At 52.1% G+C, this 24,449-nt stretch overlaps 1 long non-coding RNA gene and 1 pseudogene across 1 annotated transcript; both read right to left on the bottom strand.

Annotated features, from left to right (window-relative positions):
- Positions 1-9,285: 9,285 nt before the first annotated feature.
- On the bottom strand, positions 9,286-9,349 carry LOC133058126 (U6 spliceosomal RNA; annotated as a pseudogene).
- Positions 9,350-17,813: 8,464 nt separating this feature from the next.
- On the bottom strand, positions 17,814-24,357 carry LOC133057744 (uncharacterized). Its single transcript, XR_009693076.1, has 3 exons — positions 23,974-24,357; positions 23,249-23,450; positions 17,814-17,948 (listed from the first exon to the last, which is right to left on the bottom strand). It is a non-coding gene; the product is annotated as an uncharacterized LOC133057744 (long non-coding RNA).
- Positions 24,358-24,449: the final 92 nt, after the last annotated feature.

Genomic DNA, 24,449 nt, shown 5'->3' with positions numbered 1-24,449 from the left:
CCTGCTGTCCTGCTTCTGAAGCCTTGAACAAGACTTTGTCCATTTTAATTTCCCTAACAGCTGTTCCTCCTGCGTAGTCTGTGCCCTGGGAGTCTGCACCCTGGAGCTCTCCCCTTCTCCTCTGGCTCCCCACTCATCTGCCGCCTAGGTATCCCCGAAATGGGCTCCCTCGGAGCCCCCTTTAGGCTTCCTTTCCATGGAGAGCAAAGCACTACGCGAGCTAAGCAGTGGCTCTCTTCGGGGCGCTGCTCTGCATTTTCTGGTGCCCAGGCCATTTCCTTCTGGCCCTGGGCATGCGGTCATGTGCTTCCTCTCATGGGCGGGTTAGGGAGCAGGGCCAGCCAGCAGAGATGGGATCAGTGCGCCTCCATCGCCGCCTTTCTCCCGGAAGCAGCCTCAGCTGGCGTTCTGGGGACCAGAGGCTGGCCAGGAACAGGGGGGTTGGGACAGCTGGGGGACTGCTGCCCAGCTCAGCAGGGGAGGGTTGCGGTTGAGTTTTCCTGGTTTCAGGTTCCCCTCCCTGGAAGCCAGAGGCAGGAGGCTCAGGTTTCCCGCCCGCCATCCTACTCTTCCTTTGGTGTTGGGAGTGATGGCCCATGGCCATGATGTCATCGACTAATCCAAACAGAAGGGGGGCTGGTTTGGCGGCGCTGGCTGGCGTCCCATGCTGAGTGCAGCAGTAAATTTCATTTCAAGGCTATGATTAGGACTGTGCCCAAGAATTTCCTCTCTCTCCTTCCTCTCCCCAATCCTATTTTTCTTTCTGTGTTCCTGCCTTGCCTTCTCACCCCCTCGAGTCTCTCTTCTCTGAGGGTGCCTCAGGTTCTCAGCGGGGCCAGCCGGTGGTCGGCATCACCAAGCTCCTTGCATCCCCAGTCCGGTTTCGGATCACCTTCAGATTTCAACCCGCCTCCTTCCCTCCGTAATCAGCAACGTAGCACACGGATGAGGTCCCAGCCCCTAGAGGTTGTCCATGGGCGTCCAGGGTGAGGGCGAAGGGACAGAATGCTTACAACCCCACCTTCAACCTTGAGCTGAATTGTCTGACAAGATAGAGCTCAGGGTATGGGTGGCTCTGGTCACCGACAAAGAGATCAGAAGGCAGCGAGCGGAGCCGGCAAGAGGGCCCTGGAAAGTGACTCATCGGATCCTCAGCGCCATTTCCAGCTGGTGTGTGGAGCTGTGAGTCTGGCTGGTTGAGTCTCTGGTTTTTGGCACTCACACCCTCTCCTCAGCTACGAGACGGCAGCCCAGGGCCACAGGCGAGAGGTGGCCGGGACCCCATCTCCCGGGGCCTGCCAGCCCCTGGTAGAAGTGGGACACATGTGCAGCCCTCCCCCAACCCCCCTGCTTCTCCCCTCCTCCCGCACAGCCCCGGTTCTGCCCCAGCGTTCCCTGCCCTGGGAACACGGCCAACGCCGAGTCACTGCTCAGCGGCCCCTACATCCTCCAGCTCAGCCTCTCCTGACAGGTGTCACTGATCACAGAGCCGGGTCACCTGGATGCCCACAGAGAAAGCATCAGGAGTGCGGAGGCTGCGTCTCAGCCAGCACCAGGCATGCTGGGCTTCCTGCAGATGTGGAGGGTGCTCTGGGTCCCCCTCGGTGCTCCCCACCAAGTTGTGATCTGACTCCTCGGGGCAAGCAGAGGGATGTCCCAGGTGTGGCCTCCTGGCTGGCCAGGAGACCCCCCTGTCCACTCCCCCCACCCACCCACTCCAGGCCCCCACCAGACACATCGCTCTCCAGCATTCCTTCCCCACTGAGCCTGGTCATAGCCTTGAAGCCTCCTCACCATGCCCCAGGAGTCAGCCCAGCCAGCCAAAGGGGGTGTGTGATTGATTTCCATCTCAGCGAGGTACCCAGCTGGGGTTGTGCCAATAGCAGGTCGCCCTAGGGAGAGGTAGAGATGGAAACTGCTCTTCCGTGTCCCATTTACCTGGAATTTTCAGACCCCTTGCATTTTCTCTCATGGGTTACTCGTCTTCATGTCCGCCTTCCCCAAGACTCCCAACTTCTTTAGGTTATAGCTCATTCATTTATTCATTCATTCAGCAAATTTGCTTTGGGCCCCAGCTGTGGGCCAGGCACATGCAGGTGCTGGGGGTGTGGATGGAACAAAAGCAGCCCTTTGCCTCCTACAGAGTGATCCCCCCTTCAGCAGAAATACAGACAGAGATGAAGGCAAAGCATGCCAGGGGCTCAGTGGAGGAGCAAGGGCACCAGTGAGGTCTGGGTGGCTTGGGCTAGAGACCTGGAGGTGGTCACAGTTATCCAGACCAAGGGGAGTGCTGCTCTAGGTGGGTTTCCCTGGTGGCTCAATAGTAAAGAATCTAATGCAGGAGACGGGGGTTCGATCCCTGGGTCAGGAAGTTCCCCGGGAGAAGGAAATGGAAACTCACTCCAGTATTCTTGTCTGGGAAATCCCATGGACAGAGGAGCCTGGTGGGGCTATAGTCCACTGGGTTGCAAAGAGTCGGACACGACTTAGTGTCTGAACAACAACGACAACTGTTCTAGGCAGAAGGTCCTGGAGGTAGGAGAACGCAGGAGCTCAGGAAGGTCTTGCCAGCTGAGCGCAGACTTGGGTGGGGGCAGGGTGGATCCGGAGGTGAGGGGTGGGAGACGAGACAGCCAGCAGCTGTCCGTGGTGACTCACTGCTGAGCAGAATGATTGGAAACACATGTCCCGCAGAGAGGCGCATGCATTACTCACAGCCCAGGGTTCCTGGACCACATGGGAGGCAAGAGGGAGACCGGTGGGGAGGGAGCGTAGTCGGCGGGGCTGGGGATGGGCTCCCGGCTCTCTCTCGGTGCCCACTGTCTGTGCCTTGCCTTCCTCTGCCGGATAACGTTCCTCAACTCTGGCTGAGTTCCTACTCGATACATTCAAAAAAGCTTTTTATTCTGAGAACTTCCAGACATGTTTATGAGGAGAGAGAACAGTGTAATGTTCACCCACGTCTCCAGTGCCCAGCTTTGAAAACGATCAGCTCATCCAATTTGCTCCCATCAACACGTGCCCCCGTGGATGGCTTGGAAGCAAATCCCAGACGTCGTAGTTCCTCTGTAAACACAGGAAGAACATTTTTGTTGAAGGTCTACCTTCTCTCTTCCCAGCTAGGCAAGCGTGTTAACTTTATTTTGTGAGGGTTTCTCACAAGACTTTTTTCTGCTCTTTGGGCAAAACCAGCTCCCAGAATCAGATGAGCTGGGGTTTATCCTCTGTCATCAGCTGTGTGACTTGTGTTCAAGGCTTCACCTCTTCCCATTTCTGCTTCCTCGTTTGGAAAAATGAGATCCCACTGGTAGTCCCACCTACGGTACCTTCCAGGAAGGCATCTAGCAGGTCCCCGATGATATTGTGATGAGGGTACCAAGAAACAAATCAGGTCCCACAGCTAGGAGGTTGCTGGGGCCTGGATGCCAACCTTAATCTGCAGACTCCAAAGCCTGTTACCTATTGCACACCTTGGGCGTGGTCAGCATACGCAGTCAGCAGGGTTTTTAGCGCCCACTGAGCCAATGTTGTCCAGTGACTTTTGGTCATGATCTGGTCCCCGAAACACCCCTCTCTTGGACACCAGGATTGGGGGTCCCAGGGAAGCGGTTTCTTCAAGAACTCAAGGTCCATGGGGAGGAGCAGCAAATGGAGCCTCCCAGCCTATGGGAGGGTGGGGAGAGGGATGAGGAGAGGGCGTCTCCCTCCACTTGGATGTAGGTTCGGCTTTTCCCACCTGGAAACAGGTGCTCTCAGTGTAACCCTGAATCTATGGGCTGGAAGGAATAAATACCCGGAGGAGATGGGTTGACTAAAGTGGGCTTTCTTCAAGCGGTGTAGCAAATGTCATGCTAACCCCTGGACATCTGAAATCTGGAGGGCCCTCAGAGCTACTTTATCCCTCTGGCTTCTCTCACTCCCCAGAAAGGCTCATCTCAACCACTTGCCTGCCTCTCTTTCCTTTCTCTCCTCAAACTTCTCTGCATTTTCACAGCTCAACCTGACTGCTCTATCCTCTTGGCCCTTCTATCCAGATCATTCTCATCAGTACAGAATCAATGGACCAGCCAGGGGCAGGTGACTACACCCATACCTGGCTCAGTGACTATGGCTTCTGGTACTAACTGGGTATGCTTGCTCCTTGGAAGCAAAGCTGTGACAAACCTAGACAGCATATTAAAAAGAAGAGATATTGCTTTGCCAACAAAGGTCCGTATAGTCAAATCTATGTATTTTTCTAGTAGTCATGTACAACTGTGAAAGCTGGACCATAAAGAAGACTGAGCACTGAAGAACTGATGTTTTCCAACTATGGTGCTGGAGAAGACTCTTAAGAGTCCCTTGGACAGCAAAGAGATCAAACCAATCAATCTTAAAGGAAATAAACCCTAAATATTCATTGGAAGGACTGACACTAAAGCTAAAGCTCCCATACTTTGGCCACCTGATGGGAAGAGCCAACTCATTGGAAAAGAGCCTGATGCCGAGAAAGATTGAGAGCAGGAGGAGAAGGGGCCAACAGAGGATGAGATGGTTGGATGGTATCATCGACCCAATGGATAGGAGTTTGAGCAGACTCTGGGAGACCGTGAAGGACAGGGAAGCCTGGCATGCTGCAGTCCATGGGGTCACAAAGAGTCAGACATGACTTAGCGACTGAACATCAACAACTAACTGTGTATTCAGGTCCTGGGGTCTGAAGGACAGGCTAGCCCAGAAGGGGAACAGGAAGGGACACCTCTCTGGAGTGGACAGCCTCCCCCCACCCGGGGGGGAGACACTCAGGGTGAGGGACAGTCGGGCCCTTGACTCCCTGATGTGAGTCTCTCATACCCTTGAATCTTTCAGTAGTGGGAGAAGGCAATCAGGTTCTGGGCCCAGGATGATGGCTCTGTGCAATTGGCTCAGGAGAGGTTTGGTTCACCAGGGGATTCCTGTGGGGACCGCACCTCCTGGGCCCTGAGATCCTCACACCTTGATGGGGACAAGAGCCCTATTCGAGGCGATGATGTCAGAACACTGGCCTCAACTCTGACCGTGTCTCCTGGCAGCAGGGGAGGGCAGCAGCCGCTCCAGGCTCGGACGTCGCCTGGAAGGCATGTCTGGGGCTGCTACTCTCTAATAGACTGCCAAAGAAAATATTTTTTGCAGGTTCCTTGTGAGCCGAGAATGGAAATACAACACGCAGCAGGATGAGTGGGGGAGGGAGGCCTGCCTTTCTCCTTGAGTTGGGGAGACACCGGGGGATGGCATAACTTGGACACAGCTGGGTCAGCAGAACCTGGTGGTCAGGAGGGACCCAGGTGAGCAGAGTGGCCAAGAATAGGGAAGGCCCAGGACCAGGGCAGATGATGGGGTTGTTGGAAAAGTGTGTGCTCTAAAAAGGTGAATGAGATGACTCAGGCTGAACTGAAGGGCTCTAGCTTAAAATAAGCAAACCGAAAAACAACAAAAAAAAGAACCCTAAGATGTATAGAAATCAGTTGGAGTTTTGAAAGCTCAGATAAACAGAAAGAAAAATTATATAATCAATATTCATACACACAGAAGCAATGTTAGTACTTTGGCATCTATTATCCATTTTTTTATTTGCATGTATGTATGTGAACACATGTGTAGCAAGTAATATTATATGTTCTACTTTGTAGCTGCCTTATTTTAAACCCAGGAAGGTATCCTGAAGGTCTCTCCATGTGATTATTTCCCTGCAATGCTATTTTTAACATCTGCATGGCATTCTGATGTAGGCTCTGCCCAGGAGGCAGGGTGAAGTTGCCAATGGCAGTGCCAGGCTTGATGGTCCCTATAGCTCCCAGTCCCAAAGAGTAAGCAGGTGTCCTCAGCCGTTACTATGGCAAAATACTTGAGGAAGGCTATGATTGGCCAGGCTTGGCTCCTAGGCCCATCCTTAAGCCAATCACTGTGGCCAGCAGGATTGAGGGCTTTGATTGGTTAGGCCTGAGGCATATGCCCATCCTGTAGCCAGGAGGAGGCTAAGGGGAGGGCTGCAGAGCAGGATGAAAAGCACTGATCCCCCCACAGACTGCAAGCCAGTAGGAGCTTCCATAAATATGCATGGAAAGAATGTCCAAGAGGGTAGTGGGTCTAAGACTAAAGAACTGTGAGACATGGTCCTTACCCTGAAGAGTCTTACAATTTGAGGGAGACCCCAAAATACGTAAAACCAATTAAAGAAAGGTGAAATGACAAAAATGAAATAAACACAACAGAAGGACTTTATGGCAGGCTAAACCTGGGTTCAAGTCCCATTTCCACCGTGATTTTGGCCAATCTCTTTACTTCGTTGGACCTGAGCTTTCTCATCCATAAAGGGGAAACAATACTCACCACACTCCTCGGGTTACGGCGAGAATTCAACCTACTGACGTAAGAAGAGCCCAACTTGGAGTCTGGCACATAATAAGTGCTTGGTTCGTGTATGTGCATGCTAAGTCGTTTCAGTCATGTCTGACTCTTTGTGACCCTATGGACGGTAGCCCACCAGGCTCCTCTGTCCGTGGGATTCTCCAGGCAAGAATACTGGAGTGAATTGCGCTTTCCTCCTCCTGGGGGTCTTCCTGACCCAGGGATGGAAACTGTGTCTCTTACAGTTGCATCAGCAGGCAGGTTCGCCCCCACTAAAGCCACCTGGGAAGCCCCTTGGTAGAGGGTACTTAATACTAGTAGTGGCAAGATTTGTGCGGGGGCGGCAAAGATTACAATGCACAGACCAGCTGCTTGGAAAAAGCTGAAAGGTGAGTGGTGGATTCATCACAGCACAAAATGGAAACCACTCAAATGTCGGTCAGATGATGACTGGATAAGCAAAATGAGCTGCCTCTGGACCATAGATCAGGATTTAGACATCACAAAGAGTGAAGCGCTAACACACAGAACTTCAAAAACATGCTCAGTGAAAGAAGCCAGACACAGAAGGCCACGTATTGTATGATTCCGTTTATATGAAGTGTTCAGAGTAGGCTCAGGGCTGAAGGAGAGGGGCAGGGGAGATAGACGATTTCTTTTTGAAGTGATAAAAATGTTTTAAAATTACCTATGGAGATGGCTGCATCACTGGGATGTGCTAAAAAAAACTACAGAATTGTATACTTTAAATGGGTGAATTGTATGATACGTGAATCATATCTCCATATAACTTTTTTTTCTCCCCAAAGACACATGAATGGTGGACATTGGATCTTGAAAGCTGGGTTAAATTTGGGTGGTCGGGGTAGAGACTTTCCCTGGGCAGAGGCAGGGAGGGGTGTGTGGGGAGAGGTGTGCAGAGAGGGGAGACAGCCTAGCTTGTGGGCCCGGACCTGGGCTAGGATAGGCTGGCCTGGGCAGGGAGCATCTGAGGATAAGTTGGCAGGGAGGGTGAGTCAGGGGCTGAGGACAGGTGAGCCATTGAAACCAAGTCCACCTAAAATCAGTTTCTTCTGCCAAGTTTGTGATCTGCCTCTCTACTCAGAACGTGATTCCCAGGGACTTCCCTGGTGGTCCAGTGGTTAGGACTCTGAGCTTTCACTGCAGGGGGAACAGGTTCGATCCCTGGTCAGGGAGCTAAGATTCCACATGCTGCATGGCACGGCCAAAACCCAAGCAAGCAACCAACCGTGATTCCCTTTCTTATCCACACCTGTTTTCCTCAAGATTGAGGAGTATCAAATAAAACGGGGGATTGAAACAGCCTACCGGCCCCTGTGTCCTTGTCCTTCAAAGCAAAAGTTTTTGTCTCCTTCTCCCAAGCCTCCCCTGAATCTCAGCATGGCTGGCTCAAGAGTTCCTGATTAGGAAATGTGAAGATGTAGAAACAAAGAATATTTGTTGGTCAGGGAAACTGGTAACAATTTAGGCTATAAACCAGCCATGTAGCAGAGTCACTGAACTCCCAGTTCCCCGAAAGATATAGATAAATACATGTTTGACACACATTCCTAAGTTTGCTTTTATGGGAAGCAGACCCCCTCCAGTGAAAACTGCTGATATAAGCAGGTGGACTCCAGACCAGTTGAAACTAGAAAGGTTAGTGATGCTCAAAATTTCACCTTGATGCCAACCGACCAGCCAAGAATTGTGTGCGAGCTGATCACATACCCTACATTACGGGCGGCCTGGCTGGAGAGGTACTGAAAGACACTTTTTGTTCTGGGACAAATGTATCAGGACATATAGAGAAGTGCACAAAGCTTAAGTTATGAGCTGGATACACACCTGCAAAGTGAAGACACGGAGTGGCCACCATCCGGAACGGTGGAGAGATGGACTGTTGCCAGCAGTGGGACACACCTCGTGTCACTCCCTCACGTTGGCCTTAGTCCTGACTGCTAGCACTGGGCAACCACCATAATGGGCTTGTCTTATAGATCAGACCACCCTAAATCCACATCCCCATTTTTCAAAAACCTGTCCTGTCATTTTTGCAAAGATGATTTTATTCATATAGAAAATGCAGGGACTTCCCCCAATGGTCTAGTGGTTAAGACTCCAAGCTTCCACTGCAGGGGTCGTGGCTTTGATCCCCAATCAGGAAACTAAGATCCTGCATGCATGATGCAGCCAAAAAGAAAGAAAGAAAATGCAGTCACTGTTTAGTTGGGTTAAACTTTTAATTTCTTGCCAATAGTTTGTATTTATCTGTATTGGGGTGACCATCTCAGAGGAAAAGGTACCAGGTGGCAGGAATCATGTCTATAGAGATTGCTTGACCCCTGGAATATTCAGAATTTGGTCTGAATAATTCCCTTTTCTTCTTGGGGAAGCAGCCCAGAAAAGAACTAAAGGATGGTTCTGCCTCGGCTAAGATGGGAAAAATGTCAAACACGTGGCGGTCTGTGAGTAAGAGAACCGCACCCAGCAATGACAGGTGTGAGTGGCCAGGCTGAGTGTGTGGGTGAGGACCCCTGGGGTGCTGATTCAGGGCTCAGTGTTAGATGAGATTTTTAAACCATTCTTCTTGTTTACACCTGTTGAGCTGGAGTTTTCCTTTCCTTTTCTTTTTTTTTAATATGGAAGTGAAAGTGTAAGTAGCTCAGTTATGTCTGACTCTTTGCAACCCCATGGACTGTAGCCTGCCAGGCTCCTCTGTCCCTGAAATTCTCCAGGCAAGACTAATGGAGTGGGATTGCCATTCCCTTCTCCAGGGGATCTTCCCAACCCAGGGATTGAACCTGGGTCTCCTGCGTTGCAGGTTGATTCCTTACCCTCTGAGCCACCAGGGAAGGCTTCAAGAATTTGCTGTCTTCCTTAGTGCAAGGATAGCCCCTCCCATTCAGTGAATTAGTGAGGAGTCATGCTAATCTTCTCTGTATCATTCCAATTTTAGTATGTGTTCTGCTGAAGTGAGGACTGGAGTTGTCTTGGATTTGCTGGGGAAAGCAAACCACATAGAGACCCAATGTCTCAACAAGAGCAGGCCGCATCAGCTGCAGAGATCCCACTCTGAAAAGATTGAGACATCTTCCTTATTTTGCTTGTTTCTCACAGAAGGGGCAGACTAGGAACCACCATTCTGGGATCTGCCTTGGGGCTGGGCTCCAACCAGCTGCTCTGAAGTTAAGTTCTGTGGCCCCGAGCAGGGGTGGGGCAGACCCTGCTGCCCACACACTTGACGAGGGTGGGCCTGAGTCTGGGAGCAGAGCAGGGGAACGGAAGGCTGCAGAGTGAGCTGGCTGAACATGCTTTTCCCAGAAACACACTCGGAATGCTCATCTTTTTTCTCTCTGTTTTCTGAGGCTTTCTTTTATCACGCTCAGCAAAGCTCTGTATGCCCAAGCTCCTTGATGAGGCTGGATGAGCAGGAGGAAATTTACCTTGTGAAAAGTTAACCTTCAATAAAGCAAACAAGAAAGGCTGTGTGTCTTGAGCTGAACGCTTTTATAGCAACAAGGCCAAGTTTATTGCCATGAAATGTGCTGATGGCATAAAAGCACCCAGGCTTGCCTCATCCCAACCACACCCCAGTTTCTCACGAAGGTTCTCCTCAGTCTCTCTACTGCCATCTGCCAAGGGCCACCTCCATGGCCCAGCTACTCTGGTCACCAGGCACCTACTTGCTTTTCTCCTTGCCTCTTTCCCCAGCGTCACACTATGGGGAGTTCAGTTGCAATGTGTGTTCTGTGTTTGGGCTTTGAAAACAAGAGACAATGATAGAACAGCACCAGATAAGGAAGCAGAGAAGGGGGTTATGATAGTTCATATCATACCTGAAAATTCTAGAAGACTATGTTATACCTGTTCTCATTTATTTCTTCTCCAAGGATGGTTCAAAATATGGAGCGTCACTTGCTGTGCTAAGGACTGAACACAGAGGAATGTTTGAGGCCTGGACTCTTCTTCTAAGCTACTTGTATTCTAATCACTGCTGCTGCTGCTGCTAAGTCACTTCAGTCGTGTCCGACTCTGTGTGACCCCATAGACGGCAGCCCACCAGGCTCCGCCGTCCCTGGGATTCTCCAGGCAAGAATACTGGAGTGGATTGCCATTTCCTTCTCCAATGCATGAAAGTGAAAAGTGAAAGTGAAGTCACTTAGTTGTGTCCAACTCGTCGCGACCCCATGGACTGCAGCCTACCAGGCTCCTCCGTCCATGGGATTTTCCAGGCAAGAGTACTGGAGTGGGTTGCCATTGCCTTCTCCGGTTATCTAATCACAGACAGACATAAAGACAATTCCTATAATGAAATGGGAAAAATATTACAATAGCCTCCTTTGATGGTTAAGATATTCTCAATTATAAGTTACTATGCCTCCTATCCATACAGTCTTAAACAGTAAAGTCAAGATTTACTGACTCACATAACTGAAGAGTCCCTATGGAGGGTGGACAATGCTGTGATTGATCAAGGTTTACCCATTCTCTGTGCATCTGTTTCTTTCTCAAATTGGATTGCCTCATGGTCACAAAATGGCTGCCAGTGCAACCAGGCTATAAGCTTCCACATTCAAGTTGCATTTTTCAGCCATGGACCAGAAGCCTTCAGATTTTCTATGGAATGGTTGCCAGCATAGACTTAGAGTCATACAAACCCAAGCTTTAACTCTGTCCCTGCCATCTTCTGGTCTTGTGGGTCTGGGCAATTTACAAATCTTAGTGTCTGTGAAGTCCAGAGAACAGCAGCAGCAGCCTCATTGGGTTGTGGTGAGACGTAATGAAGTGAATGAGACCAAACACTTAGCGCAGCCCCAGCCACAAATGTGGCTGTAGGGGGCACTGGTTGCATCCTGGGCTTCTTGCTTTCGCTGGGGGCCCTACACCTCTCCCACACAGCCCAGACTCGCTGGGGAGAGCCAAGTCTTCCCCAGCTCCAGGGATGAGACTCAACCCATCCTCTGGCCTTGGTTATCAGTTTAGTGCTGGGCATGTGCCCCCAGGCTGGCTCAGAGAGAGTAAAGACATTTGCTGGGGGTTGTGGCCAATCATATTTCCAAGATAGTGACAATGATAGCTCCCGTCCCACCGAAGACTCTTCGTGGATGTGACCTTGGGACACATGAGTGATAAGGACTGCGGTCCATTCCCTTGAATACGGGCAACCCTTTGTGACCACTGCAACCAACAGAGCACAAAGGAAGTGATACTGTGTGATTCCTGAGACCAGATCACAAGAAAATCACGCATTCCTGCCTTGTTCCCTTGGATCCCAGGTGCCATGCTCTTAGGAAGCCCAAGCAGCTCTGTATGCAGAGGAACCAAGTTCCCAGCCAGCTCCAGCACCAACTTGTCAGCCACATGAGTGAGCCATCTTGAAATGGATTCTCCAAGCCCCAGCTTATCTGCTCCAACTGATGCCATGTAGAGCAAGGATGAACTGTTCTTGTTAAGCCCTGCCCAAATAGCAGCTTTATAAGCAAAATTAAAATTTTGGGGGTGATTTGTTGTACTGAAAAATGTAACCCGAACAGGAATTTGGAAAAAGAGATTCCCTCTGCCATTTAAAGGTTTGAAATAGAGTTGGAGCCACTGCAGCCGTTTTGGCATCATGAGGGAAGCCATTGTGAGGCTAAAGTTGCTGCTACAGAGGACAGAAAGAAGAGGTGAGCCTGAACCTAGCCCTCTGAACAGGGCTGAACGGCTAGCTCAACCATTCATGATACCCACACGGCCCCTATACTTTCCAGTTAATTTGAACAATAGTATCCTCTGCAACATTTAAGCCTTTCTGAATTGGATTTGTTACTCATAACCCAAAGCATCCTAACTAGGATATCGAGTATCACTGACAGGATCACCACCTGGGTTTAAAGCCAAGGGAAATGTCCTGATCAGGCGTCTTAGAGCAGCAACAGTGGTGGCTCTGTGGGGCTGGCCTGGACAGAGCTGGGAGGCAGGGAGAGAAGCCAGGACAACTCCTGGGTCAGAGAAGGTGGGCCTCCAGGGGATAGGTCTGGAGAAGAGCCCTGCTGAGGGCAGTTCACAGGTGCTGTGTTTGATCCTCCATGTGATAGAGATCCTCTGTGTGATAGAGATAGAGATATCACTCAGACAGGCAATTGAGCTTTTGACCCTGATTTGGAAAAGGTTGCACCAACCTTTCCCTCCCCACTCCCCTCTGCACCCATGGGATGGAAAACTTACTTTCCATCAGTGTCCTCACTGGCAGCAAGGAGGGGCTACAGATCTCCAAAAGGATTCCAGAAAGGCCCGGAGGGAAGTGGAAGCTTCCAGGCCCAGCAGCTTGGAAGCTCGTCTGCTGCCCACTGCGCTTGGACAAACCTCTGCCCCCGCTCAGCCTGCTGCCCGCCCTCCATGCGTTCTTGGCCGGTCCCCACCCAGCCTGACCTCAGCCCATCCCACCCTCCAGTCTAGCTGCGCAGGCCTCCCTGCCCCCACGCCCCTCACACAGCTGGGAGTTGTTACTGCAAGCTCTCAGATGTTTACTGAAGGCCTCCCTCGGCATTTTCTCTCCTCTGGCAACACAGATTCTTAAAGAGGCCCGGCTAGTTTTGGTCCTCTGGGCCTCGGGACACCCTCCCTCTGGGTTCTCCCCAGAGGTACCCTCTTGATCTTGTGTGGGGTGCAGGTGCCAGTGTTGGGACAGCTAGGGCTGGCAAGCCAGAGGACTCTCTTCGTGGTCAGCCCTGGGACCGTGGTGGCCAGGCCACTCTGACGGGGTGGGGGCGGCCACCTGACCAGCCTCCTTTTCCTCCCTGGCTACACAGAGTTCACCCCCAACCTGAGGAAGGCAGCCCGCAGCCCAGAAATACCCCACTGCGCCACAATGAAGAAAATCCTTCTTGAAGGAGCTGAGGCTTTTAAGCACTTTCAGAAATCCTCTGACCTTGCATGAGACCAGGCAGGCTGCCCGTGCACGTGTCCAACTGGCCCCGCCAAGGTCAGAGGGAGCTGCCCAGCCCAGCGGGGTGGAGGAGCTGGCCTGGCCCGCCATGCGGTCAGCGGCGGGGCCTCCTTGCTGTTCTCAAGGCCAGGGCCACCGAGGAGGGTGCCCCCAGGGGCCTGCCTGGCTGCAGCATCGGCTCTGTGCCAGCAGGGGCCAGCTCCCCTCTCCTCCTCTCTGAACCCCAATCAACGCAAAGCCTCCAAATTACTGGGAAGCCTGAACCCCAATCCTGCAACACTGCCTGTGGGATGGAAGGGGTGGAGGAATGTTTATGGCTGGGCTGGGGTGGAAGAGCACTGGGGTCTCTAACAGGGGTCTTTGAAAGAGTCAATATTTCTGAAGGTCCTGGCACTGAACTGGACCCCCACAAACATCTGGTCACAACGATAGAAGATTCATAAGCATCTCACATGGGCTGAATGTTTGTGTCCCCCTGAAATCCACATGTTGACAACTAACCCCCAGTACAGTGGGAGCATTAGGAGGTGATCTGGTCAGGAGAGGGAGCCTCAGGAATGGGGTTAGTGTCCTAATAAAGGGCATCCCAGCTGGCACTAGTGGTAAAGAGTCTGCCTGCCAATGCAGGGGACGTAAGAGACACAGGTTCGATCCCTGGGTCGGGAAGATCCTCTGGAGAAGGACATGGCAACCCACTCCAGTATACTTGCCTGGAGAACCCCATGGACAGAGGAGCCTGGTGGCTGCAGTCCACCGGGTCGCAGAGTCGGACATGACTGATGTGACTTAGCATGCATTCGTGTCTTAATAAAAGGGAAGTCAGAGGGCACCTTCACCCTTCTGCCCTGTGAGGATGCAGCCAAAATCAATGGCCATCTATGAACCAGGAAGAGGACTTCATCCAATGCTGAATCAGACTCCAGCCTCCAGAATAGCAAGGACTAAATTTCTGTTTTATAACAGAGCTCCAGGCTGTGGTGCTCTGTTAGAGCATCCTGAGCAGACTAACACCCACCCTCATCCTCATGACATGAGGGACTGTGGTCCATGGAAGCCTTCAGCTGCCCCAGTGACATCCCCTGAAGAGAGGAAGTGTATCAGTCCCCCTTTACTGAGATCAAGCTAAGGCTCAGAGAAGTGAAGGCTTCTGCCTAAGGTCACCAAGCTGAGAGGAGTCAAACCTGGATACGTGATGCTAAGGCTGTTTCACTGTCTTTTGCATTGGATCCATCTGGAAACTGGAGGTCACCTTGCTTGTCTGGTTATAGCTGCAGGGTGAGCAGCAGGGGTGGCCTGGCGCAGCAGCTACAGGGTAAATCCAGGGCAAACAGGGGCTCAGCTTTGGCTTAGATGCTTTCAAGTGGCACCTCCTGGTGAAATGTAATTCAAGGCAATGCCGTCTAAGATGAGAAGGTGGGTAGAAGGGGGTAGCCAAAGGCCTCCCCTGAGGCTGGCTTTTTGGTGCAGGCTTGGGAAGGCCCCAGCAGCAGAGGAGGAGATGATAAAGCCACCAGCCCGAAAGACGGTGAAGGTCAAAAGCAGCCCTGGTTACCAGCACCACCCTCCTAAGTCGTTGTGTTGCCAAGGCAACGCTCCTCCCGAGCTACCCATCCCCGTTCAGGGTCTGCTGTGACTGAAGCGAAAGCCTCCTTAGAAAAGGCTTGAGGCTGGTCTGATGGGGACCAGCTGCTCAGCACAGCACACACACAGTCACGGGGAGCTGCCCTGGGCACCGTCCCCCTTCAGGCAAGGTTCTGGGAAAAGAGTTCAGTGACCCCTCATCTCCCACCTGTGACAGCCTCCCTTCCCCTCGCTTTATTGAGCTGTCCTGGCCATACATCTTGCTCACCACTGCTTTCTCCTGTCTAATCCTTCCCTCACCCCCATTGCAGCAAAAAGGAGATGGAGCTTGGGGAGCCAGAACAGAGCTGACCTACCCAGAAAGGCGGGGGGGGGGGGGGGGGGGGGGAGGGGCGGGGGGGGGGGGAGGGGCAGAGGGGGCGGGTACTGTGATATCATAAAATGAGAAATATATACTGGGTCTTTGACCCCAGTTCCTGGTATAAGAACTTCCAAAGCCCTTGGAATTTCATGAGAGGGTGAGAGGAGCATCCTTTGGCGTTCATGAGAAGCCCCCTTTTAACCGAAACTGAGATTATGAGAATGAGGTGGCTCTTGGTGGGCCCGTTGGTAACCTCAGGATGGGGCTAGTTGTCATAGGAACCAACCAGCTTCATTAAAGCTTAGAATTTTTAGCCCCACCCCCCGACCTCTGGGAAGTGGTGAGTTTGTTGTTCAGTTGCTTTGTTGTGTCCAACTCCCTGCGACCCCATGGACTGCAGCACACCAGGTTTCCCTGTCCATCACCATCTCCTGGAATTTGCTCAGACTCATATCCATTGAGTCAGTGATGCCATCCAACCATCTCGTCCTCTGTTGTCCCCTTCTCCAGGGCTGGAGTTAATCCTAATGGCCAATGATTTAGCCAATCATGTTTAAGGAATGAGGTCTCCCTGAAAACTCCTAAAAGATGGGGTTCAGGGAGCTCTGTGTGCAGGTGCTGGGAGGGTGGTGAGCAAGTGAACACAGCAGCTCTGCGCCCCTCCAACCCCCCCCCCCCACACCTTCCAATTGCCTCTTTCTGCATTGCATCCTTTGTAATCAGCTGCTATTAGTAAGGACAGTGTTTCCCTGAGTTAGAATCACTCTAGCAAATCCTACACCTGAAGAGGGGGTGGTAGGAACTCCCCAACCCTAGCTTGCAACTGGCATCTGAAGTGGGGGTGAGTCATAGCTCAGTTAAGGGACTGAGCTTTTAACTTGTGGGGTCTGCTGTAACTCCAGGTAGTGTCAGAGGGCTGGAGATGTGGTATTAGAAACAACAATACAGATTTGGTGTTCGGAGGGTGAAACCCCTCATTTGGAATCAGAAGTATTGTAACAGTGGCATAGAGGGGCAAAGGCACAAGAGCTTTCAAAGTCTCTGGGTGGCTTACATAGGCAGCCAGCAGCTGTCACTGGTCTAGACTCCAGGGCACTTTGCAATTGACTGACCCAGAGTCCCCTGGAGGGCTTGGAGATACAGATTGCAATCCCTAGGTTTTCTGACTCAGGCAGACTGGGGCAGACCCGAGCATTTGCACTGCTAACAAGTTTCCCAGCTGCACTGGGCTGCTGTTTCACAGATTTTACACTTCATCTTCTTACGACTCCAAAAAAGATTCAAGTTCTAAGTGTTTGAGGTTTTTTCTCCCAAGGTGTAGACGTGGGAGCTTCTGGCACAGTTTTGTATCAATGTTTAGTCTGACTGCATGAATTGATTCACTCATTCAACCAAGATTCAAAGGCTACCGTGCTGCTGCTCTGAGCTGGGTGTGCCTGGGATCTGATGGTGAAAAAGATGAAATCAGTCTAGAGGTGGCAGAGACACACGTGAGGTTTGGCCATGCCCTATGGAAGGATGTTAGGGAAATCAAAACGGAGGAAGGTCTTATTCAGGCTTCAGAACCAGAGGCCTAGGCCTCTGACCTGCTTCTGACTCTCCTGGACACTGCCCAGATTCTCTGCCTGCCTGCAAACAACCGAGTCAGAAGGCACTTTAGATAAGATAAGCTTTGAATTTCTTAAGCTCTGGAGGACCTGGCCAATCCCCCAGGGGTCTAAATGCAATCCCATGACTCACCAGGTGAAACAAAGGGATCCTTAAAGTTAAATGTTAAAGTTAAGTGTTGAAATTGTTTATTGTGTGTGATGAGTGGTTTCTCAACAAATCCTTCAAACCTAAAATGAAGTAAAACTTTGGGTAAAACAAAAGATTATTGAGTGGGGGGATGGAGTGTGTGTCATGGACACAGGACAGGGTAGCTGCCTCCAGGCTGAAGACAGAGGCTTTCCCAAGAGTTCAGGCATCTGAGTCACTGGTTCCTAGAGCGTGGTCCCCAGAGTGTGGCCTGAAGACCAGGAGTGCTGGCAATACTGGGAGCTGGTTAGAAATGCAGAAGCTCAGGCCCCTTTTAGTAAGAGTCTGAGATCTGAGGCTCCTCCAAGGTTGAGAGGCTCCCAGACCTGAAGGATAAAAAAGAATTAACCTAGTGAGGAGGATGGGGGTGTTTCAGAAGAAGAAATCATCTGTGTGTAGTCTAAGGAAGAAAAGAAGTTCCTCTGAGCAGAGCTAGGATTTGGGGGTGGGTGGAGAAGAAACCCCTTTCCTTGTGAAGGATCCACCACTAGGGACACTCCTGGGGTCTGAGGCCATCTCCAGGATTAGGATCAGAGGGATCAGAGGTGATGGTGAGCTTGGCGAGGCAGAGATCCCCAAGCCTGTTCCTGGCTGGCCCTTGCTAGCAAGGAGCCAGCAGGGCCACCATGACTCCGGCCCTGCACCCTCCCTGTCTTACCGGGCAAGGCAAGGACAGCTCCGTCCTGGGGCCCCTCGGCCCCCTCTGGACTAGTTGCCTGGCCTCCCTGAGACTCCTAGGTTCATCTGCAGCCTTGTTCGGCCCCTCTCCCAACACCCCCCTGCTCCTTTTCTCTCTTTAGATCACAGCCTGCAGCCGGCTCCCCATGATTCCTCCAAACCGACTCCAGCTGCTCGTCTGTCCGGGTGCGTGTGTCCTTCTTTCTCCGTCTCTGCCGGTCACGGGCTTGTCTCCTGCAGGCAGAGACCTCAGCTCAGCCTGGAGGGGCCTCCAGGAGAGCCTCCTGTCCCGACAGCCTGCACACACATATCTGGCGCCGGCATCTGTGCAGACGGATCGGACTGGCACTTGGGCAGCGATCGTGTGGGGACCAGGGAGCCGGGAGAAGGGCTCTGCATTCCTTCCCTGACATTTTGCAACGACCACATGCTTGGCTCTGAGCTCCTGGCGTCCCCACCAGCGACATTCTTTCAGCACATCAGCTGCTGCCACATCAGACCTTTCCTGTCCAGCGCTCCCTGAGGCCCCAGGGCCTGCCACCTTCACCCAGGGTCACATGGGTGAGGCACCAACCAGTCATCCTGAATTCTGGCCATTTCAGGAGGTCTGAGCCGCTTTGTGTGAGGCTGTGGCCAAAACCTAAAGGCTGAGGGCCTGAGCAGGGGGAAACGGCTTTTTAAAAACACATCGTTATATGACATTTTCACCTCCATGAAAAAGTAAATTGAATAAATTACAAAGAAACAAACAAACAAAAACCTCTCCTTGCCCGAAGGATACACCAGTGTCCTCAAGGGGAAAGTTGCCCATAAATCCCCTCCCCTAACAGAAGCACCAAAATGGGTCACAAGCTCCTCACCCCCAACCATGTGCGCCCCAAACCCGTAACTGGGACTTTCCTGGGCCCCTCCCAGGGATCACCCAGGGCTGCTGCCCAGTGAGAGGGGTGGGGGTTAGGTCCCAAAGAACATCTGGGTCGTTTGGGGAAGGAAGACGTGAGAAACGGAGACTCGATAGACAGCAATGAGTGTTCAATGCAGGATTATTCCACGTTTGTCTAAGTTGATGGTGCATCTTGAATCTCCTTCACGTCAGCACACGAGCTGTCCCTGAAGTCCTTTTGCACAGCTGTATAGTCTTCCACTCCTCAGAGGGCCTGTGATATATTCATTTCTCAATGCATCTGAGTCTCACTCCTGTGTCTGGGAAACCTGCCATCATGTGAGCTGAAAAGACCAGGTCACTGCTCTCAGATGCCCTCTCAGGGCCTTGTGAGGCCTGTGGTGGGTGAGACAGGGCTGATCCAGGGAGCTTGCTGGTGGCGGTGGAATGGCCATAGCATCCAGAAGCTGAGGTCCCATGAGGCCGTGAGCACATCCATGGGCTGGCAGTTTTATAATTTTTTTTTATCTTAGTTCTCCAACCAGGGATTGAACCCATGCCCCTGCAGTAGAAGCCTGGAGTCTTAAATACTGGACCTCCAGGGAAGTCCCATCTGGTGGTTTTACTTCTAACCCAACTCTCTGGGGCCTGCCGTCTTTGGCTTTCTGGTTACATACGAGGAGCTGATGACAAATAGCGCTCCTTTCAGCGGGAGATGGAGTCTGTTTTGCCAACCCTTGGCTGTTTGCTGGCCCTGGGATGTTGGGGTGAGTTCCAAGCCTGGGCCTCAGGAGGCCTTGCATTTTGAATTATGGAACCCCTGCCACCACGTGACCAAGCCTGGGTCATTGTCCACCAGGGTGGGAGACGATAGGGAGGGAACACCACGCCCCCCCCCCCCCCCCCGATTCCTGCTGTCCCAGATGAAGCCTCAACATGAGTGAGCCCAGCCAACCCTGTGCAGAGCCAAGATGACCCAACACAGCCGAGCCCAGTGGATCACACACAGATGTATGGTGGTGGGAATGAGTGGCTAAGTTTCGTAGTGGATAGCTCCTTGTGGAAAGTTACCTGAAACACTGCTGCTGCTGCTAAGTCATTTCAGTCATGTCTGACTCTTTGTGACCTCATGGACTGTCGCCTGCCAGGCTCTTCTGCCCACAGGATTCTCCAGGCAAGAATACTGGAGTGGGTTGCCATGCCCTCCTCCAGGAGGTCTTCCTGACCCAGGGATTGAACCCAGGTCTCATGTCTCCTGCATTGGCAGGCAGGTTCTTTACCACTAGCGCCACCTGGGAAGCCCATCCAGAACACTGACCTTCCTTAATTCCTGCTCAGCTCCTCAGCCTGGTTCTCCAGCCTCCCCACTCATTCTGTGAGCTTCCTAATTCCTTCTGGAAATCCCTTTTCTGCTCAAGTTCACCAGCATGTGTGCGAATGTCAGTCACTCAGCCCGACTCTTTGCGATGCCACGGATTGTCGCCCACCAGGCTCCTCTGTCCGTGGAATTCTCCAGGCAAGAATACAGGAGTAGGTTGCCATTTCCATCTCCAGGGGGTCTTCCCGACCCAGGGATTGAACCCGGGTCTCCTGCATTGCAGGCGGATGCTTTACCATCTGAGCTATGAGGGAAGCCCTAAGTTCACCAGAGCCGGTTTCTATTTTCAGCAACTAAGAAGGTTGGCTGGTATAGAAATTGGTGGTAGAAATGGATATCAGGTAATGGACCTCCAGGCAATCAGGGGCTAAAAGCAGAGAATGACCCATTTGCACACACATACCCCAGAGCTGCCGTAGTTAAAAAGACTGAGGCTGTGAGGTGCTGCTGGAGATACAGAGCAAATGACACATGCACGCTGCCAGGGAGACTGGGCTCTGGGAGAGCTAAATGCCCAGCAAGTCCACTCCTAGGTACACGCCCAAGAAAAATGAGCCCACTTGTCCACCAAAGCACATCACAAGAATGCTCGTGGAAGCTTTACCCCAAAAACCAAAACACTGGAAACAGCCCCAAAGCTGTAGAACAGGTTGATGAATTGTGGTGAATTCAGACAATGGAATCCTGCTCTGCTGCCTGGAACAACGCACATGAATCTCGGACAAAATATTGAACCAAACAAGGCTGCCATGGAAGGGCACATACTCTGATTCCTTTATGTGAAGATCAAGATGAGGAAAGGTTACTCTATGTTGACGGAAGTCAGAACAGTGGCTGTGCTGGCGGTGGTGGTACTAACCAGGGGGAGAGGCAGGAGGAAGCCTTCTGGGGATGAGGGAAGGTTTCACTGTCTGGGTCTGAGTGGTGGGTTCATGGTATGTAGATGTAATATCAAAATGAACTGAGCTCATTTTTGTATGTATGCATAGCTATAAATATGTGTAGGTATATGTGTATGTTATACCCCAGGAAAGTCATTTCTCCAAATCCCACTGGCTGCCAGGGATGGGAGTTTGGCATTGCCCCCAGTGGTGAAGCTGCTGATTCAGTCATTGCCTGTGGTTCCCTGGAATGAGGTGTTCAAGCCCTGCAGGGTCAGAGATGACTGCTTTTAATGGGACTAAAGCAAGGATGAAGCAAGTGAGGCACCTTAGGTGAAAAATTTTAGAAACATTCCATCTCAGGGGATGGATGACTGGGGAAAGCCCATTGTCCTTTTCTGTTACCTCCTTCCTGCTTCCTGAAAGGCAGACATGATGGCTGGAACCCCAGCAGCATTATGGACCATGAGGTAACCTTGAGAATGGCAGTCACATACTAAATGGTGTAGAAAGAGAAGGAGCCTACATCTCTACTATGTGAGTGAAAAAGAAAGGATCTTAAATAAGCCACTGCTATTTTCAGTTGTCATTATATGAAGCTGAAGCTAAAAATAGCTAATATAGGTAACATCTATCAGACATCTAGCTTCCTCACTAGCTTGAGTAGCTAAGAGTGATGCTAACTATCTCCTCAATTCATTGACTGAAAACTGGCCTCCCTGGGGGCCAAGAATTCCTTGGTACAATGCAGAGAATGGAATCCAGAAGCCAGGACCCCTGAAGAATGTACTGTGAGCAACCAATCTCTCGCCTGTAATCTGGAAAGACCCAGACAGCTGTCTTTGCCTCAAGACCTGGTGAAATCACTGGTAAAGGAGGCACCAGCCTTTTAGAAAGTGCCCTTGTGGCTTATCTCTGAAGGTCAGAGAGGGGCCCCCCACCAGAGACACTGCCATTGAGAGGGCTTCCTGACTGCAGTGGGAGGGATGTGGCTAGCTATTCATGAGATGCTCAGGACCAAAATAGACGAGCAGCTTGCAGAGCTCTTACTTAATTCTTATCACTGAGAAAAAACCCGAGCAGAGCCATCATGAAAGGGGTGTGGTCAAAAAAAAAAAAGAAAGAAAGGGGTGCGGTCCTCTCCAAATTGCTGGGTCACTCAGAGCCCCCTCAGAGGCAAGTGGTCAAACTTCTTAGGCCCTGGACTTCAGCAGTGTGCAGTCCTGACAACCTTCCTCCTGGCCAATAATCAGGTGGCCGAGAGCTCCTGGGAAAAGTTCTGTGGGCTCTAGTACACACTTGGTTAGCAGACTATCTTGGACTAGACCAGGTGAAGATCCCAGTGGGCCCTCCTGTTGTTCCAGACACAGCCTGATCGGAGCAGAGTGTTATAGCCCAACAGCTGGAATGCCCTGGCCACTGAGAGAAGGGCACGCCCTCTGGACGTTTGAGGTGGCACGTGCCACACTTGGAGCTGCTGTGGCCCATTAGTGGTGACCCAAAACCTGGAGTCAGAGCACCTGCTATCCAGGGAATCGACATTTAACTCGATTTGGATCGGCCCTCCCCCGCCATCAGTCCGCCTTAGCGCTACCAGCCCTGGACTCACCGACCAGCACGATGGCTGGACGGCTGCTCCCGGAGCATGCAGGTGCCGAGGTCAAGGGATTTGCTGTTGTAAGAGCAGCCCCTGAGCTGGCCTGTGAATCAGAGGGCGAGGACAAATCCCAAGGCTCAAGATAACAGCGACAGAAGAATCTGGGTCTGAAGACATCAACAGCACATTAGCCAATCCTGGAACCGCCCAACTTCCAGATTCCTCAATACGTTCTTTCATCATTTACTGCCAGACAGATCAGAACAAAACAATCCGAAACAAACTCCCAGCCCTGGGCTCTAGTCTGTGGCAGTGTGAGTCCGTCCCCGACCTGCACCCCTAGTGCGGGAGCCGGTGGTGGCCCAGCAGGACAGATTAGGCCCCAGGGCCAGACGTTCTGTGTCCAGTCCCCCTAACTCTGGACTCTGCTGGTTTAGAGTTTTTACACCCACGAAAGCAATGTTTCCACTAAGAGACACCTCCAGGCTCCACTGGCCAGAAGCTGAGACCAGCATCTGACTTGGGGGGCCACTCATGTGATCGGGCAAATGGGATGGGTGAGGAAAGAAGGCAGCAGGCCTATCCTGGGCTGCTGGACCCTGATCATCAGGGGGACAAGCCTGCCACTCAAAAGCCTACAAGGAGGATGGAAGGAACTCGGGGATTCCACGGGTGTGTCCTCAAATGGCCGATCCCACGGCTCAAGGTGGAACTGCAGGCTTCCTTATAGCCCGGATCCACCGGGGCCCGAAGCACTCTGGAGGAAAGGTTCTGGTTACCTGACCAGGCCTGTACCTTCACTTCTGGGGTGCTGGCTCTGGGCAGAGGTCCAGGGAGCCGGTAAGAGAGGAGGATGCTGTGGGTTTGTGGCTCATTGCTTCAAGGAGAGTGGTGCTCCCCTGTGTGTGTCTGGTGCACGTTGATAACCAACATTTCCTTTCTTCCTTTACCAGCTACGGTCCCCGATGGTGGTGACAGCCTTGGTCAGCTGTGTGGTCTAAACAAAGCGGTAGATTTTTAAGACGTCAAAGAACCACCATAGGGGAGGCCAAGACGGTGGGCCTGGACCCTGGGAGGGGGCCAGGGCTGGGGGCACCTTCTGGGAAAGGGTGAAGCTGCGTGGGGTCGGGGGAGGCTTTGTGTGTCCCTGCTCTTGTCTTTGCAGGGCTGGAGGGGAAGAGGCGTGTGTGGCGGGGACAGCTGCCGTCTCGGCTGCCCAGCTTCTGAATCTCCCTCCCATTGGGTGAGTTTAGGGCCACCTCCCTTCTCAAGGCCAGAACAGTCCAGATGCTTGTTCTCTCAGACTCTGGCCAAGAGTGGAGGGCACGTGGCCTGAGCCCGGCCAACCAGATGCTTCCATCGGGGCCTGGTGCCTGGAGCGTGTGTATCACAAAGAAGCGGGGACAGTTTAGAATTCTTGCCCTGCTTGCGGTGGGGGCAGCCTCCAGCGCCCAGAACCCAGTGGTGGCATTCTAACGCAATGTCCACGTGGGACCCCAGGCCCAGTTCCCTTGCCTTACCCTAGATTCTGTGGGTCTTCCAGTCTCCTCCTAGTACACCCTTCTTCCGCCTGACCCTCTGCATCATGGGTGTCTCTTATTTGTGCTCAAGCACCCCATTGGTGGCCTTCTAGGTTCTTTGCAAATTTCCATTTCTATAAACGATGCTGGGACGCGAATCTCTGCCCCCTTCCTGTGCACAAGTGGGAAGATTGATGGGGATGAGATTCCGATTACCTACTGTTCCTTCTCCCTGGAACACACACACTCCTGCCATTTTCCCCACGCCTGCTGCCCCTCACTCTTCATTTCTCCACTGAGATCCACTAAAGTAGCTCCAGCCTGTGCCTCCCACCTTCCTTCCTCTGGTTTCCATCACCCATTATTCCTGCTGGTCCTCAGCCCAAGTGTTTGCTTACTTGTGATGGCCTGTCTCACCCACAAGACTGCAGCAGCTTCACAGGGAAGAGACCACGTCGGCTCATTACTGGATCCCA

Source organism: Dama dama, chromosome 5 (assembly GCF_033118175.1).
Source record: "Dama dama isolate Ldn47 chromosome 5, ASM3311817v1, whole genome shotgun sequence".
Taxonomy (NCBI): Eukaryota; Metazoa; Chordata; class Mammalia; order Artiodactyla; family Cervidae; genus Dama; species Dama dama.
The sequence above is the reverse complement of the archived record's forward strand: the minus strand, read 5'-3'. Positions and strand labels throughout refer to the sequence as shown.